This window comes from Heloderma suspectum, chromosome 5, assembly GCF_057233095.1.
Source record: "Heloderma suspectum isolate Gila_16-S chromosome 5, 16-S_ref, whole genome shotgun sequence".
Lineage (NCBI taxonomy): Eukaryota > Metazoa > Chordata > Lepidosauria > Squamata > Helodermatidae > Heloderma > Heloderma suspectum.
Genome location: NC_139462.1, coordinates 6,417,374 through 6,436,850, shown reverse-complemented (window position 1 = coordinate 6,436,850; position 19,477 = coordinate 6,417,374).

Here is a 19,477-nt window from a genome sequence, read left to right as displayed (position 1 = left end):
CAAATTCCTGGAGGAGGAGAAGGCTAGCTAGTCCCGATGGCTCCAGCACCAGGGGCAGGGTGCACACCAGTTGCTGGGAAACACGAGCAGGAGGGTGCTGTTGCGCTCATGCCCTGCTTGCGGGTCCCTGGTCGACAGCTGGTGGGCCACCGTGTGAAGAGAATGCCGGACTAGATGGACCCTTGGCCTGATCCAGCAGGGCTCTTCTTAGGTTCTTGATTCTGTTAATTCGCCCCAGTGAAAGCGAGCCCCTAACTCTGCCTGCTTTATTTGATGGAATTTTAATGTCAGTTGTTTTCCGGGATTGCATTGTCACAGTTTTCGTTTAGCTGTTTTAAATGCTTTTCAAATTTTGGATGTTAAAGTTCCTTTTGCGATGTGTTTGTTTTGCAGCTGTTGTGAGCCGCCTGGAGAGCTCCGGCTGTTGCGCGGTTTAGAAATGCAATGAATGAAACGAAAGGGGAAGCCGATGGGGACAGGAGGGTGGAGCGTCAGTGTGGCCAATGGGAACCGGAGGAGCCTTCCTGCTGCTCCTCCATTGGGCGCCAGAAGGCCTTGAAACGTTCTTTCTGGATGACTTACGATCAAGACATTGAAATATAAGCCCCCCCCAGCATTGAAATATAAGTCCCCCCCAGCAGCAACGACAACAGCGGAACAGCTATCAACAAACATTTAACAATAATGGAATTCATCAAGTTGAGATAGAATTCAGCCTGCCCCTCTGAAAGATAGAGTTGGGATTGCATTTCACATCAGGCACCCTTTAGAAATGACTTTTACAAGGCAATTCTACTCAGATGTAAGTCCCATTGATTTCAGTGAGTCCCTTGAGTACATCTTGCCCCAGAAGTGTGTGTATGGGGTTTCAGCCTTAAATTATTTTTGTGTGCACTAAACCTTAGTTGCAAGGTTCAGTGGCAGGAAAAATGTTTATTTAGTTTATAGCCATCAGTGTGCAAGCAAGCCTCTTTCCAGAACAATAAAAGCAAAGAAAAATAATAAAATAAAAGCACAGGTCTCTGCCCCAAGGCACTTGCAGTCTAAATTTAATCCGGGCAGACAGAGAAAGGCAATGGCTGGGCAAAATACAGCAACACACACACTGGCTGTCAGTTTTGAGCTGGGCCATGAAGGAAGATAGAGGGGTCACATCACTTGGAGCATTTGGGGATTCTAGGCATCAAAGGTTGAAAGGGAAGGTCTTTAAAGAGCGGCTTGGGGTTCAGCGTGGTGGAGTTGGTCTGGAGAGCAAAGGTAATGGGCAGAGGTTAATTGAACCCGCTATTCATTCCTGACTTTTCCCTGGGATTGCAGACTCTGGCCTCATCCATCCGCCAGAGAACCAAGGGCCACTGGGAGGTTGCACCCCCCGCCTCCCAGGAACAACATCATGGCAAGGGGGAGACCAACCTGGCCCCATACATCTGCCAGAGAGAGAGCACAGCTGCAGGGAGCTTGCTCTGCCCTTCCTTGCCAGGAAGAACCCCTCTAAGAACTCTGAAACAAGAACTGGTGCTTGATGTTTTGCTTTGTTTTGTTTTGTCCTCTCTCCCACTCTCTTTTCCTTTTGTGTTGTGCCTTCCAGACTGTAAGCCTCAGGGCTCTCTCATTACGAATCTTTGTAAACTGCTCTGGGAGCCTTTTTTTAAGGCTGAAGAGTGGGATAAAAATATTGTAAATAAATTCCGGAAAACATGAAAACAGCACATGAACATTTATTTTCTTTACCATATTTGTATACCGTTCCATATCACAAACATATTTCTGAGCGGTGAATACAAAAGACAAAACAGTAAAAGAATAAAAAGATTAAAACACCACCTTAAAAACATGCTTTAAAAAACCCCATAATGCCAATAGAAACTGTCACGGGTGAATTAAGGAATGCCTCCTGGAACAGTGCTGTTTTCAGGTGGCGCTGGAAACAACACAGTGTTGGTGCCTGCCTGACCTCCAGGGGCAGGGAGTTCCAAAGAAAGGGGGCCACCACACTGAAGGCTATTCTCCTGGTGGACTCCAGTCGGACCATAGGTCCATGTGGAACCACCAGGAGCGAGCCCTCCGATGACCGCAGAGACCAGGCAGGTTGGTAAGGGAGAAGGCGCTCTCTCGGGTATCCTGGTCCCAAGTTTTTTTTTATTTTTTTTATTTATTGCATTTATATCCCAGCTTTTTTCCTCTTGCAAGGAACCCAAGGCGGCTTACATTCTCCTCCTCCTCTCCGTTTTAGCCTCACAACAACAACCCTGTGAGGTAGGTTGGGCTGAGAGTCTGTGACTGGCCCAAAGTCACCCAATGAGCTTCCATGGCTGAGTGGGGACTAGAACCCAGATCTCCTGGCTCCCAGTCCAGCACTCTCGCCACTACACCATGCTTTGTACACTAATACAAAGTACACCTTAAGCCTGGCCCGGTAGCGGATAGGCAGCCAGTGCCGTTCCCTCAGCAAAGGAGTTTCACACTGAAAGGGGGCAGCTCCTGACAACAGCCGAGCTGCTGCGTTCTGCACTAGCTCCAGCTTCCGGAGCAGCCTCAAGGGCAGCCCCACATAAAGCGCATTGCTGTGATCCAGTCCTGAGGTTACTAATGCCTGTACTACTGTGGCCAAGCTATCCCTGTCCAGGAGAGGCCATAGCTGGCAAACCAGCCAAAGCTGGTAAAAGGCACTCCGAGCCACCATGGCCACTTGGGCCTCCAGCGATAGTGATGGATGGAACTTTCAGAGGAGTGCAACCCCATCCAGAACAGGCAATGAGCCTATCTCCCAGACTCAGGAACCATGCACCCACAGGGCTTCCATCTTGCTAGGACTCAGTTCTTTGGTCCTCATCCAGCCCATTACTGAGTTCAGGCACTGATCCAGGACTTGCACAGCCTCCCCTGATTCAGATGTCACAGGGAGACAGAGCTGTGTGTCATCAGCATACTGATGGCATTTAGCTCCAAATCCCCTCATGACCGCTCCCACCAGCTTCATATAGATGTTAAACAACATTGGGGACAAGATGGTGCCCTGCGGCACCCCATAGCTCACTTGCCAAGGGGCCGAGGAATAGTCAGCCAGTGTTACCCTCTGAAATCGGCCCCGTGGGTAGGACCGGAACCACTGTCGCACAGTGCCTCCAGTACCCATCCCACGGAGTCGATCCAGGAGGACACCATGGTCGATGGTATCAAAAGCCGATGAGAGATCGAGCTGCATCAACAGGCTTGCACTCCCCCTGTCCCTCTCTCGACAAAGGTCATCCGTCAGGGCGACCAAGGCTGATTCGGTCCCGTAACCAGATCGAAACCCAGACTGGAGTGGGTCTGAATAATCAGCATCCTCCAAGAGCGCCTGCAGTTGCTCCGCCACAACCCTCTCCAGTACCTTCCCTAGGAAAGGGCATTTGCGACTGGGCAGTAGCTGTCTAATGCCGCTGGGTCCAGAGTGGGCTTCTCCAGGAGTGGCCGCACTACTGCCTCCTTAAGGACAGCAGGGACCACCCCTTTCTGCAGGGAAGCATTTATCACTCCCTGAACCCACCCAGCCATACCTCCTCGGCTAGCTTCTATCAGCCAAGAGGGGCAGGGATTGAGAGGGCACGTGGTTGGCCACATTGCTGCAAGCACCTTGTCCACATCATCAAGCCACAGGAACTGGACCTGAACCCACAAAATTGGGCAGATGGTGGCGTCAGACAACACAACTGGAACTATGATAACAGCACCATCCAGCTCGCTGCAGAGACAAGCCATTTTGCCCTCAGAGTGCAAGGTAAAAAGGTCCCAGCAGGTCCCAGAGGGGACAAGGGACCCATTTGCTGGGAAGGGTGTTAACAGCCCCCGGACCACCCAGAAGAGCTCGGACGGCTACTTGACGATGCAATGGAGGCAGCAAAGTCAGCCTTCTTTGCTGCCCACACTGCCATGCAATAGGCACGACTACGTGCTCTAGAGTGTGCTCGGTCATTGTTGCTTCGAGACTTGTGCCATTTGCGCTCTAGCCGATGTCCAGCCTGTTTCGTTGCCCGTAGCTCCCCAGTATACCAGGGAGCAGAGTGGGCTCCACAGCACTCAGGTGCAATCAAGTTGATGGCCCTCCGCATCTCACTGTTCCATGGTGAGGCTCGGGCCTGGGCTGGATCACCAGCTCTCTCCACTGGAAAATCCTCAAGAGCATTCAGAAATCCATCGGCTTTGCTGGGCATTAAAGAATAAATAGCAAACAATAGCTGGATCACTAAGCAGGAATACAGTACCAGGAAAACAGGATACAGAATCGGACTCAATACGACAATGGAACCCATGACCGTGGGAGGGGGTGGGCTCTCCCACACTGGAGGCCTTCAAGACGAGGCTGGACAGCCGTCTGTCGGGGATGCTCTGACTTGGATTCCTGCACTGAGCAGGGGGTTGGACTCGATGGCCTTGTAGGCCCCTCCCACCCCTACTATTCTATGATTCTATGGTTCTAAGCTCAGGAATTCAACATATAGTGAAATATACCGGAAGAGGGGGATACGTAATGTAGTTAGTACCACCCACAACCCTCACTGGGTGGCACTGACTGAGGAATACTGTCAGATGTGTGAATGCATTTCTGTTCTGAAGTTTCTTGCTTAAGTAGTCCTGTGTCTTTGTTGTCTTGGGCTATGTTTGACTCTGGATCAGGGACCAAAACGCCCTGGGAGAACCTGACAAGCCAGCAAACCAAGAAATGGACATGAGCTCATGTAGCCAGCAGGTGGCGCCAAACCCTCAGAGAATTCTTGCTGTGCCCCAAACAGGAAAAAAGGGTGTGTGGGGTGTGCGCTTCCAGGTAGGGATGGACGAAAGGGACTTACCTTGTCCCGCAGCTTGCTTCACGGTGCGGGGGAGGCGCTTCGGTTCTCCCGCCGAAGTTCAGGTGAGGGGGGGAGGCGCCCTGCCTCGCCCGGCTGAAATTCAGGCCGGGGGGGGAGGCGCCCCATCCCTCGCCAGCGAAATTCAGGCCGGTGAGGAGCACCCCGTCTCCCCGGCCGCGAAAAAAAAAGTAAAAAACAACAACAACAACACACACCCGTGATAGGCTATGTAATGATTTGTGTAGCCTATCACGGCTAGATTTCCAAAGTCAGCTGTGATAGGCTACGTAAATCGTCACATAGCCTATCACGGGTGACCTTGGGGAAAAAAAAAAAGCGCGTACGCAAATGGCGGCGGCCCATGGGCGCCGCCATTTGCATTCCTTATTTTGGCATGTCTAGTCTACGTAAAGATTTACGTAGACTACGGCGAAAATAAGGGCAACGCAAATAGTGTTCCCTTATTTTCGCCGTAGTCTACGTAAATCTTTACGTAGACTACCCCTGTCCAAATAAGGAACGCAAATGGTGGCGCCCATGGGGCGCCGCCATTTGTGTATGCGCTTTTTTTTTTCCCCAAAGTCATCCGTGATAGGCTACGTGACAATTTACGTAGCCTATTACGGCTGACTTTGGAAATCTAGCCGTGATAGGCTACGTAAATCGTCACGTAGCCTATCACGGGTGTGTGTGTGTGTTTTTTACTGTACTTTTTTATTTTGTAATGGTGGCGGCGGCGGCGACAGCGGGTCGGGAGACCAGCCGCCGCCCCCGCCGAACCGCTGCCGAACCACCGCCGGGACCCGCCGCCGAGAGGGACATTCGCCGAAGGTAAGTCCCATCCCGGGGGGGTGCGGGGGGCCAGCGGAGAATTTCCCCAACACTTTCGGGGGGCCGAATGCATCGGCACTCGGCCTCCCGAAGATTCATGGAGAAATTCTCCGCCATCCCTAGCTCCAGGACGTCCTCTGTGGCCGGTGTGCACTGTCTGTTGGCACACTCTGCTGCAGCTGTGTGGACTCAAGAGGTTTGTATTTCTGTCAGAATGTCAAAAACACGAAGCATCTCGTGACAACTCAGAGACGAATGTAGTTCTTATTCACCCTATCACTCATCTTGCATCGGATGAAGTGGGCTGTAGTCCACAAAAGCTTATGCCATAATAAATGTGTTAGTTTTCAAGGTGCAGCAAGAGCATTTGTTGCATTAACTGCCAGCACAAGCCAAGGCCCACTGAATTCAAAGGGCCTTGCCCTCAGGTAAGTGGGTGTGGGATTGCAGCCTGTGGAGAACATTTTTTCTTTCAATTTCAACTCGGTGTCTTCCTCCGCCTCCTCTTCTACAACAACAAACAGACGCTGAAGTTGTCTAGGCACTGTTCAAGGGAGAAAACAAGCCAGTCCCTGCCTGCTGGCTTATAATGTATCAGACATGATACAAAGGAAAAATGGAGGGAACAGAGTGTTACTGATCCATGAGAGGGACATTCCATTGCATTACACTAGGTGTAACATTTATGCTTTGTAAGCTGCTTTGGGAGATCTTTTTAATTCTGAAATGCAGCATAGAAATCCTTAAAATAAATAATGTCGCAAAATAATTATGACTAATAGCTGCTGAAAGAGTTTCCCACCCCGCTGCCCACCCTGAATTTAGTTAGTTGCTCTTTCAAAAGCCATTTAGTATCATTCAGACAAGCTGGGGAGGGTTCAGAGGAGGGCAACAAAGATGATCAGGGGACTGGAAACAAAGCCCTATGAGGAGAGACTGAAAGAACTGGGCATGTTTAGCCTTGAGAAGAGAAGACTGAGGGGAGATAGGATAGCGCTCTTCAAGTACTTGAAAGGTTGTCCCAGAGAGGAAGGCCAGGATCTCTTCTTGATCATCCCAGAGTGCAGGACACAGAATAACGGGCTCAAGTTACAGGAAGCCCGATTCTGGCTGAACATCAGGAAAAACTTCCTGACTGTGAGATCAATACGACAATGGAACCCATGACCTAGGGAGACGGTGGGCTCTCCCACACTGGAGGCGTTCAAGATGAGGCTGGACAGCCCTCTGTCAGGGATGCTCTGAGCTGGATTCCCGCATTGAGCAGGGGCTGGACTCGATGGCCTTGCAGGCCATGAGCCTATGATTCTACCATGTGCCCAGTGCCACATTTTGCACTGCAGGCAGATGTTCAGTGGGGAGCCCGGTCTCCACCCCTGGTTTGCATCTCCCCATAGAGAAAACCACAAGATCCCTGCTGGGACAAAGGAAATAGGTAAACACTGGACTGCGTCTGCTCAAGCCCTGTGCAGAGCCTTATTACAGACTCAGAGACCCATACCAGATCTGCATTTCTCCTTCCACCCAGGGCAGCCCTTTAGCAACATGCTCTTGCCTTGTTGTTGTTGTAACAGTTTCCAGAAAAGAGAGCCGGTCTGTGTGCTTTTTCACTCAGCAGGGGCTGAGTGCGAAAGTCCAGATTGTTTCCACACACGGAAAAAGCAGGAGATGGAAAAGGCAGAGTCCAGAGGCCGGGAACATGTGGGTGACCCTATCTGAGATCTGAGAATAAAAGGGGGCCTTCCTTGGCTGAGCTTCACCACTGCAATCCATCAAGTTTGGCATCCTGTGAAAAGAGAACCCAAAGCAATTAACATGCCAGCAAGGGAGAGCAGAGTGGATGCAGCATTGGCGAAGGGTGTGTGTGCGATTCTTGTGACCAGGACATGGCAGCCGTGTGGACAGCCCACCCAGGCATACATCCCCCTGGCTTTTCAAACTTCCTTCCTTCACAGACGGTGGTGTGGTGGCACATTTTTGAAGTGAAGGCAACCATCATGACAGTCCCCATAGCTATGCTCCCAAGTAGAGCCAAAATCCGGGCAGCTGTGTGGATCCATCTGGGTGTGTGCCTGCACATGTATATTATTATATATCTCTTTGGTAGAGCTAATGGGTCTTAACTGCCCATTCAAGACCAAGCCACCCCCAGATACTTTGCATCACAACAGGGATATTATTATTATATTATATTATTGCTAGGGAAATCCAGTTACTGTGAGGACTGCAGCTAAGCTTCTTATTTTCCTGGGTATTGTCGGCTTTCAGTTTCTGTTGTTTTAAATCTGTTACTGTATTATAAATCTTTGCAATGCTGCTAGTTTTTATTTTGGTTTTTATTTGTATTTGATACTGTAGCTTTAAACTTGTATACCATGTTGTATTTCATGCTTGTGATAGTTGTGAATGCCCCAGAAAGCTTTGGCTATCAGGCCGGATAAAAATGTAATAAATGTAATAAATAAATATAAGCCTAGAGGGAGCAGGGAAGCCTGGGGTGGGGGGCACATGAAGTCATCATCCCTGACAATCAAAAATCTCGGTGCTTTGACCCTGTGAACTCTGCCTCCTCTGCACCTCTGAACATGGACAAGCGCCTGTTTCTGAGGTTCCAGTGGGGATGGCTAGTGTTTTTTTTCTCAGAGTTAGCCCCATTAACATCCTTCTGGTTTTCCTGAAACAGTTCTGTGAATGAACGTCTCCATCGCAGGGAGTTTTCAGTCATTCCTTCTGGTCCTTCAACTGAGATATTCTTATTAGTTATTTGAACCATAAAGTTCTATTCAGTGACGAGAAAGACCACTGAACAGCAGTTGCTGTGTTTGGAAGTAGCCAGAGATGAATGGGTATTTTTGTGTTTGTTCTAGCAAACACCGTGCCAAGAAGTTGCAATCCCTAAATAGGAAATCTGCAACTGACAAGTTGATCTCTGGCGTGGGGGATTCAGAGAATTCAGGGGTTGCAGGAAGCATTGCCCTCACTATGAATGGCTTCAGGACAAGGGCATCATCTTGAAGCCACTCGGAGTGAGGGCAATGCTTCCTGCCCTTACTCGGGGGATCTTGAAGTGGGGTGGGGCAGTGGAAGCGGCCAACTGTCAAGACACTGGGGAATGCCACTGCTGGTGGTAATTTTGCCTTTGGAGTCACCGTGTTTCACAGACGGCCCCCAAATAGCCAAAATGATCACCCAAGTTTACAATTGGTGGGTGATGTCCGTCGGGGGTTCCCTCCGGGCTGTGCAATCCACAGACCCTTTTATTCGGTTAACAGCACTTCTTCACGCCTAAAGGGACTGCAAGGGAGCTGTCTTCGGGGGCTTCATTAGCTAAATGGCGCTTTGATTAAGGAAATGTGCTGAAAAGCAAGGCAGTTGCCTCTTCCACTATGGAAGGGGGTTTCCAGCTGCATTCAGCTGTCTTTTTCTGAGCTTCTGCCTTCAGGGAGGATCTTCCCGGTCCAACTTCTGATGGGCAGCCAATCGATAATTCCCTGGAAGGTTCTTCACTGGCTCCTGAGGAATCTTGGGGAATTTCCTCCCCTGCTTCTTGTCTCTGCCGGGCTTCTAAGTCCGACTCCAATTCTGAATCAGACTCTGAACCCAACACAGAGGGCCTGGGCTCAATCCTGACAATGCCCCAAATGGAACAACAGCAAAAAAGACCCAGTTTCTGGAATCCAAGAGATCTACAGGAGGAAGGTTTTTGTCTATGGAGGCCACTTATGCGTTCCCAAGAATGAGGAAATGCATTGCAGAAAAAGAGGACAAAAGATGAAACCCATTTGTGTAACTTTTGCATATTCTGATTTATACTTGTAGATGCAGATCAAGAAAGAATGACTATAATTTAAGTAGAAATACAGTACATCTCGCCAGAGCAGGAAAGACTGTGACCAGGTATCTTGGTGTGTCGGCCGGCTCAATTTGTTGTCCAGGGGATAAGCGTTGATGAGTAACGTCAAAGCCCCTGCTGCTCTCCCATCTTATGGATCTGTATCTGTAAATCGGACTTGTACTGGGCAGACCTCCAAACAGAGGACATCCTCAAATAGAGGACTGCCCTCTGGCAGTCCTTCAAAAAGAGGACCGCCCTCCCTAAAGTAGGCCAGCTGGCTACTCTAGCTTTGCCACTGAAGGTACCTGATTCAGCCTCACATAAAGGGTACAGCAGTTGCGTCAGTCTTGCTCTCCTCCCACCGCCTGCCTGGCTTAGCACCTCTGTGCTGCCTGTAAACCGATAAGGCCATTGGCACGGAGGGGGAAGTGGGAGGCATTTGAAAACCCCGGCCAAGAGAATGCGGTGTCTGTTCCTATCAACGGAAGAGTCTCGCGCAGCAGATCTGGGATGGAATTGTGACACCCCTCTGGCAAACAGGCCTGGCAGGGGTGGGATTGCAATGCAGCACAGATGGACCCACGGCTTCCATCATCGATGGAGGTGGATTGTTTAATGACAAGACAAACAATAACATACAAGGGTACGTTACAGTATAAGAGCTCTTAAACTGTACGCCTTCGCACAGGGCCTGGTGTTGTTTTTTAATTAAGCAACAGCTAAAACACCTTCCAGCAAACGTTTAACGCCCAATGGAATTTATTTTTTGAAAAGGTGCCCACTTGCTTCTTGAAAGGCTGCAAGAGAATGGGATAAATGAAGCCCTGAAAGGAGGAGAGCATTCCAAACTTCTGGGGCCACCACAGAAAAGGTCCTGAGCTTGGGAACCAAAAAAGGCCAGGACTTGTACCTGTGTCTTATTCGCTGTCAGTAAGGGTGAGTGGATCCTGATCACACAGGAGAAGATCTGAAGAGGTCTGAACTGACTGGATGCAGAGGGCTTTTGAAAATAAGCTCAGGGCCTCGTGAAATTGGGCCAAGGACCACGTGTGGCTCTACAGCTGAAGGTTGCCCTAAATGGATTAGGCCCAGGGTACCTTAGGGCCAGGGTCACCAACCATTTTGAGTCAGTGGGCACATTTGGAATTTTGAGAGAATGTCATGGATGCTCTCCCAAAATGGCTCGCCCCTTCCTAAACTGGCTGCCATGGTGGGCGTGGCTGGTCGCAAAATGCTCATTTCCCAGATGGTGAACTGCTGAGGGTAAAAGAAAAGTAACTGGCCTCAGAGCCAAAATACAGGGCACGGGTGGGGTCTGGACTTCAAAATGGTAACACACACCTTTGAACCCCAGTGAAGTGCTGGGAAGCATCCCTTCACCTGGCAGCATGCCAGCCTCCCAGTTTTAAAAAATAAAACACATCTTGAGAAATAAAATAAAAAACAGGAGGGTAGTGGGCACCAAGAGAGGAGTTTGCGGGCACTTTGGTACCCACGGCTGCCACATGGAAGACCCTGGGTGTGGGAACTGCCTCCTTCCATACTGTCTGGCCCACTCCCTAAGATCCAAAGGAGAGGCTTGTCCATGTGACATCTAGGGTGGAAGCACGTTTCAGTGGGATGAGAAAGAGGGCCGCCTCCAGGGCTGTGCCCAGATCATGGAACACCATCCTTGCATTGCAAAGTGCTGTTGGATCAGCTCTGCCACTGTTTTGTTATTTTTGCTGAAAAACTGCTTTATTCCAGCCAGCTTTTGTTGCGCATGGCAAATAGTGTTTGTGTGGTTTGGTTTGAGAACTGTTGACCCTGATTGCTTCATTCATTCATTCATTCATTCATTCATTCAATTTCTTTACTGCCCCATAGCTGAAGCTCCCTGGGCGGTTTACAAAAATTAAAAAAACCATTCAAATACACTATATAAAGTATAAAACCATTCCTGTAATGACACAGAACAAACAGCACACACAACAACGACATATATCTAAAACAATTTAAAACTATCAGCCAGACACAATCAAAGAGACTCCTTATATGCTGCCAAATGCCTGAGAGAAGAGGGCAGGTTTAACCTGGCACCGAAAAGATGACCGTGTTGGTGCCAGGCCGGCCTCATCAGGGAGATTATTCTGTAACTGGGGGCCAACCATTTCTGGCTGTTTTTACAAAATTGTAGTGTTCAAAGTTGTGGGCCACCCTGAGTGGTGTGCTTTCATATCAGAAGGGTGGGATATAAATGCCTTACGCAGACGATACCACCCTAATGGCAGAAAGCAAAGAGGATCTAAAGAGCCTCTTGTTGAGGGTGAAAGTGGAGAGTGCAAAAGCTGGTTTGAAACTCAACATTAACAAAACGAAGATCATGGCATCTGGCCCCATCACTTCCTGGCATATAGAAGGGGAAGAAATGGAAGCAGTGACAGATTTTACTTTCTTGGGCTCCAAGATCACCGCAGACGGTGACTGTAGCCATGAAATTAAAAGACGCTTGCTCCTTGGGAGGAAAGCTATGGCAAACCTAGACAGCATAGTAAGAAGCAGAGACATCACCTTGCTGACAAAGGTTCGTATAATCAAACCTATCATTTTCCCAGTAGCAACGTATGGCTGTGAGAGCTGGAATATAAGGAAGGCTGAGCGCCGAAGAATTATGCTTTCGAACTGTGGTGCTGGAGAAGACTCTTACGAGTCCCCTGGACTGCAAGGAGGTCAAATCAGTCCATCCTAAAGGAAATCAACCCTGAGTGCTCATTGGAAGGACAGATACTGAAGCTGAAGCTCAAATATTTTGGCCACCTAATGCGAAGAGAAAAGTCACTGGAAAAGACCCTGATGCTGGGTAGGATTGAAGGCAAAAGGAGAGGGGGACTGCAGAGGATGAGATGGCTAGATAGCATCACTGATGCAATGAATATGAACTTGAGCACACTCCGGGAGAGAGCGGAGGACAGGAAGGCCTGGCGTGCTATGGTCCATAGGGTCATGAAGAGTTGGACACGACTTAACAACTGAACAACAACAACAGGAATACAAATACACGTTATTTCTTGCTTCACATGAGTTTGTGGAATGGCCATTCCTGGAGATGAGTAAAATACTGGCTCACATCCAGCCCTGTGCAGACAAGAACCCCATGGCACACCCAGGTGGAAGGTAATTCTTGACATTAACTGGGTGTTCCTTCTCACTCTGGTTATGATTCCCTTGGTGCACAGTTGGGAGACAGAATGGTCTAAAGGAGGCATTTCTCAAGGGCTCCTTGGCGGCCTCTTTTAGTCTAATCCAGTAGCCAAGTCCAGACACAGACAAAGGGATTATTTTCAAAGCTTTATTCCTCTTTTACAACTTAACGACTCTACTGTTAATAACTAGCTATGAGCAGCAGAGTACCTATGCCCTAAGCGGGAACAGTTGGTCCCTGTTTGAAGGAGAATCACTGGCAGACCCTGAACTTATGAGCTAGGGAGAGTCCCTCCCCTTTTCCCTTGGATCCTCTGGGCGCAACTGTTGTTTGCGCGCCAACTGGGCACTACGCCTCCTTTCCGCGCCCTCCATTTGGCGCCGCTCCCTGCGTCGGCGTCGCGCGTCCAGCAAGTCTTCTTCCTGCGCTCTCTCACTCCCGGGACTGCTATCTATGCCAGGAATGCCGGTGGGAGGAATCTCCGCCAGCTGTGGGCCCTGGGAAGGATGAGCGCGCTCCTCTTCCAGGAGCAACTGCTCTTCCTCAGAATCAGAACTACTCTGGGATTGTATGGGCTCAGTGTCCACCCTGACAGCATTATGGTAACAGGGACCAGCAGTGACAGAAATCTCTGCTTTGGGGAGAAAAAAATAGGCCTTGGTGCAGGTACTATGTGTTGGTATCAGCGAGCCTTTGCACTCTGGGAGAAAGCTCTGATTTAATATTTTTATTTCATTTTATTTATTTCATTTCTATACCGCCCAATAGCCGAAGCTCTCTGAGCCAAACCTCTGCTGTTCCTTTCCCTGGGCTCCCTACTGAAGCTGCTTTATTAGAAGCAGAGCTCGCAGAGAGCACACAAGCCCCTTCGCAGGTGTTGATATCATGGTGGCGTGATCTCGTGAAGCCGGAGAGACGCTGGAACTGGAAGCGATCCAGGCAGTGACGCCAGCCATTTCTGCCCTCCACTACCAGCAGCGCCCCCATGGAAGCCCCAACCAGTCACATCTCTGGCAAGCTGAGATGACGGGGTGGGCAGAGGGGGCAGAAGGAGGCATTTGTAAAATCCCAAAGGGCAGCAGGCAGAGAGAGAGATGATTCACCATCTCAAAGTAACAGGGACACCTGATAATACACTATATTCGTACCAGGGGAGGCTGGTGGCTCCGATGTCAGTGGGGCGGTGAATCCACTCTGGGTTTCAGTCAGAACCAGTCAGAACTCTAAAGGAGCGTCCTTTCCCCTTCCTCCTGCAGCCCCGGGGCACTTGGAGTGAGGGGTCTTTCTGGGACTCAAGGGGGAAGCGCGCTCCCTGCAACCGCCCCTTTGCTGGCTGATGGATGGGGCAGGCTGGGCCTCCCTTTTGCTATGCTGTTCTTCCCAGGGGGGAGGGAGTCAGGGGGTGCAGCCTTCCTGTGGCCCCAGGGCTCCTGGCTGTTGGCAGAAGCCAACAAGAAGAGTGTGCTGCCCTTCTGCTCTCCAAACCCCGTTATGTGTACCTTATATGTAGCTAATTGTATGGAGTTATGTTCTATTTGTTTATTCGAAGTTGCCCAGAGAACTTCGTTATGGGGCAGCATACGAATGTCAGAAATACATACATACATACAAAACCGCAGCATGCATGTCAGGACACAATCCTACATTTGGAGTTGAAATTGCAGCCTGAGATACACTCACACACACACACACACACACACATTCAATACACGTACACTCTCTCTCTCTCTCTCGTTTTTTCCAAGGGGAAAAGGAGCATGCAAAGTATATTGCAATGCGATTTCTCCTCTGAAGGCTGGTATATGTTTGAGAAATTAAGAAAGGGTGTGTGCATGTTTATGACACCATTCTGCATTTCAAGGCCAGGCTCCGGCCTGCAGCAGTTTCCAAGGAGTGTGATAGCTGAAGGGAAATCTCCATGATGTTGTGACTTTTTAGGACCTGTTTACAGCAGGGGGGCCATAGTGGCTTCCCTTGCAGGAGATTCCAGGTATGGCATCTAAGATAAGTAGCATGGCGATGGCCTCTCTGCTTGGATGGCTGGGAAGCTGCTGCCAGTCAGTGTCGGCAACATTGGCCTAGATGGACCAAGGGTCTGACACAGGATAATGCCGCTTCCGATGTCCATTGTGTAGGTATGCCTTCCCCAACCTGGTGCTCTCCTGGTGTACTACAGCTCCCAGCTCCCCTGGCTGTGCACAGTGGGGATTGTAGTCCAACATGTCTGGCAGGCAGCAGGCTGGCGTATGTGTTCCTCCGAGAATGCCTCCTTGGCACCTCAAAGGATGCTGTAAGGCTTGCCAAAACATGAGGGGGAAGACAGACACGTACAGGCAGGTGCGGGAGAAAGGCAGGGGCCTCCCTTTCACCATGGCCAACCATTTCTAAGCATGTCCCCTTCCTTCCCTCACCATGTGGAGCAACTCTCTGTGCCAGGCATACTGTTTATTTCTTGTTACATTTATAGCCTACCTTTCCTCCAAGGAGCCAAAGGTGGGTACATGATCCTCCTTCTTTCCATTTACATCCTCTCAACAAGCCTGTGAGGTAGGTTAGGTTGAGCAGTGAGCAAGTCAGTGAGCAGCTTCATGGCTGAGTGGGGACCAAGAACCTGGGTCATAGAATAGTAGGGTTGGAAGGGGCCTACAAGGCCATCGCGTCCAACCCCCTGCTCAATGCAGGAATCCAAGTCAGAGCATCCCTGACAGATGGCTGTCCAGCCTCGCCTTGAACGCCTCCAGTGTGGGAGAGCCCACCACCTCCCTAGGGAATGGGTTGCATTGTTGTATTGCTCTAACAGTCAGGAGGTTTCTCCTGATGTTCAGCCAGAATCTGGCTTCCTGTCACTTGAGCCCATGATTCCGTGTCCTGTACTCTGGGATGACCGAGAAGAGATCCTGGCCTTCTTCTCTGGGACAACCTTTCAAGTACTTGAAGAGCGCTATCCTATCTCCCCTCAGTCTTCTCTTCTCAAGGCTAAACATGCCCAGTTCTTTCAGTCTCTCTTCATAGGGCTTTGTTTCCAGTTCCCTGATCATCTTTGTTGCCCTCCTCTGAACCCTCTCAATATGTCTGCATCCTTCTTAAAGTGTGGTGCCCAGAAGTGGACACAGTACTCCAGATGAGGCCTCACAAACGCTGAGTATAGGGGAACTAGTACTTCCCGGGATTTGGAAGCTATGCTTCTATTAATGCAGGCCAAAATAGCATTTGCCTTTTTTGCAGCCACATTACATTGTTGGCTCATCTTCAGCTTGTGATCTACCACAATTCCAAGATCCTTCTTGCTTGTAGTGCTGTTGAGCCACGTATCCCCCATCTTGTAACTGTGCATTTGGTTTCTTTTTCCTAGGTGCGGAACTGGGCATTTATCCCTATTAAATGTCATTCTGTTGTTTTCGGCCCAGCGCTCCAGTCTGTCCGATCACTTTGAATTTTGTTTCTGTCTTCCAAAGTATTAGCTATCCCACCCAGTTTTGTGTCATCTGCAAATCTGATGAGCATTCCCTGCACCTCCTCCTCCAAGTCATTCATACAAATGTTGAAGAGCACTGGGCCGCCCTGTCCTAGCCTAGCATCCTAACCACTCCACCACACTGGCTCTCGTGTGAGTGCCCAGCACTGTAAAATCTTGTCGCTGGACCTTGCATGATGCTACCTCCTTAGTGTGCTAGTCAGTCCTGGTAAGGTAGAACAGAAGCTAACAAGTGCTCCGCGGGCTGAAAATGGGCGGTACAGCATAAATGGCTTCTCCTAGGAACCGAAGCCCTGATGGCTGGCTCCCTCCTGGAATGGATTTAAATCTTCCTTTACAGAGCTGTCTGTTGCTAGGCTGGAGGGAACCTCACTCATGTATGACCGAGAAGGGCCTATTTGCATCATCCGTGACAGAATGAATACAGGCACAATCCTATGCATGTTTAGACAGAGAAAAGGCCTACAACTCCCAGCATGCCTCAGCCAGCAAAGCTGGCTGGGGGATCCTGGGAGTTGTAGGCCTTTTCTCTGTCTAAACATACATAAGATTGTGCCCGAAACCTTTCAGGACAAATCGATCATGGATTTCTAAGTCCAAGGAGGAAGATGGGTTTCATGCTTTGGCAATGAACTTTGTGAGTGCATGTGTGTGAAAGAAAGAAAGAAAGAAGAAAAGATCAGATCCAAACTAGAGTCAAGCATTACCGGTGAGATCCTACACATCCTGAGATCCTACTCAGAAATGTGTCCCATTGTGTTCAGTGGGCTTTATTGCTAGGAAGTGTCTTTAGAACTGCACCTGGAGTCAATTAACAGCAGCAGAAGTTTCTTGTGCTTCGCGCTCAGAAGCTGGCCTTTGGAAGAGTAATCTCGGCATCCGCACAGCCAAATTGAAAGGTTACACAAAAAGAAAACACGGGTCTCTGAAGGGCCTGCAGATATAATTTGTAGGTTGCTTTTCAGACAATTGCACTCTAGATTCCCCCCACCCCCTTATGTGATGTGTTATTAAAGGATGGCACAGCTGCTCTCTTAAACCCAGGGGTAGGGGATTTTTACTGTCAGAGCATCAAACGCTACCTTCCTCGTCCTATATTTTGCCTCTTCTGCAACAGGCTGAGTTTTCTTCGCTTTCCAAGGTTGGCTCCAGAATTTCTCAGCCTTCTTTTAATTGAACCTTACCCTTTCTTTTCCTTTGAGTTCCATTTGTGCTTTTTTGCTGACTCCGAAGAATATAAGAATTCCTTTGCTGGATCTGACCATTACCCCAGCATCCTGTTCCCAGTAATGGACAGCCAGATGCTTCTGAAAGCTCACAAGCAGGACATTAAGGTAACACCTCCCCTCCCTGTTGCTTGTTCCTAAGTTCTGGCAATCAGGGGTATACTGCCTTGGGACCCGGAGGATCCATTAGATATATTGGCCAATAGTCACTGATTGACCTTTCCCCATGAATTTATCTCATCCCCTTTGGTAGCCATATGCATTGGTGATCATCACTATGCCCTGAGGTGATGGTTTCCAGAAGTGGATAATGTTTGTTTGTTTATTTGTTTATTTATTTACTTATTACATTTCTAATCTGCCCAATAACTAATGTTCTCTGGGCAGATTATGCACAGTTAAAAAACTAAAATCCCATAGAGCAGTTAAAAATATAAAATACAATGCAAATATTTAAAAGAATGACATACAATATAATATGCAAAACAATAAACTAATAATTAAAATGGCAAGTTCAGTGTCAAACAACCCAGACTCAGGCCTTCTCTGCTCTTGATCCCTGAGGGGGCTGTTCCTACAGCCCACTCAATTGCAGTTAGGTCTGCGGCCGCCACTGGACCTCCCTGGGCAATCTGAGTGGGAGCAGCCCCAGTCTGATCCTGGATGGATAAATAACGGTCTCCTTTCTTTTATTCTCCTTTTTAGGGAACGTTGGCAAGTGATGTCTAGAACTATTTGAGTCTAGAATGAGTCGAGCGTGAATCTTGTAAATGTGCGGACAGGAATAATCAGAAGCAAATCTCTCTTTAAGTGGAATCTTGGTTCTTGCCAGTGGAGGCTTTATCATGGATGCAAAACCAGATGTGAAGTGCTACTTGTGAAGCAAGCCAAGACCTGCCCCCGACTTCTTCCTAGAAGGGAACTTGGATGGGGTTGGATGTGGATGATATCCGTAGTTTTCAGATGATTTCAGACTGGGGTGCCTTGTTCTCCTGGCATATTCCTTTCTATTCAAAAAAAGGGAAAAGGGTTGTGTGTGTGTCTGTGTGCGTATTTCAAAGGCAATTTCGTGGCTATTGCTGAGTGAATGCTACCGCAGGGTCCCTATGTGCCTGTAACAGGTGCACAACAGAAGGAAATCTACATGTAATGCTTTTTCCAGCATGAAAAAGGGGAAAGCTTCACCTGTTGAACATCTGCCTCTGTGAAGTTGTTAAGAGGTGCTAAGCCTCTTAAAAAAGAAAAGAAAAAAAGAAATGCCACAACCTTAAATGCAGTAGGTTTGTTCTGCTCTAACACAAAGCACTCACTAAATCAGATCCAATTTTATTTGTACCAAGCCATTGGCCATTGCAATTTGTAGCCATATCCATACAGGCATACATAATCAAACACAAAACAAACAATAATACTGTCCAGTGTCCATAAAAATCTACCGAAGGTTTACCAAACAGATAATAACATTAAAAACAATTAAAACCAGCATTATGCGATTTAAAACTCAGGATGCCTTTGCGGCCCTCACTTTAATAGAAGGCACTCACTAACTAAATGTGCCCACCTGATGGAGGCGGTGGGGGGAGTGTTGGGGGCCAGAAGATACCGAGGCTGGGCGGCAAGCGCTGGCGGAGCGCTAGGGGCAGGCCATGCCAGGTAAGGGGAACAAGGGAGAGATGTGTAGTATCTGTCCCCTGCTCTGGGCCTGTCCAGAGCCAAAGGATGGCTGGGGGAGGCGTGACCCCATCTTCTGGCCTTCGTTTGCTGCTCTGCAATGCCAGGTCTGTTACCCAGAAAACCTCCCTCATCCATGACATGATCCTGGACGAGGGTGCAGACCTGGCATGTATTACGGAGACCTGGCTGGCCGAGGCTGCTGCTCCAACCCTTGCAGCCATGTGTCCAGCTGGATTTTCGTATGCACAGAAGCCGAGGGCTGGGGATCGGGGAGGGGGAGTGGCTGTTATCTACTGAGAGTCCTTGGTCTTCACCAGACCCCCTCTCCGGGAGACCAAGGTTGCTGAGTGCATGTACTGGAGGTTGGGCCCGAAGGGCAGACTGGGGATTCTGCTTGTGTACTGTCCACCCCGCTGCACGACTGAC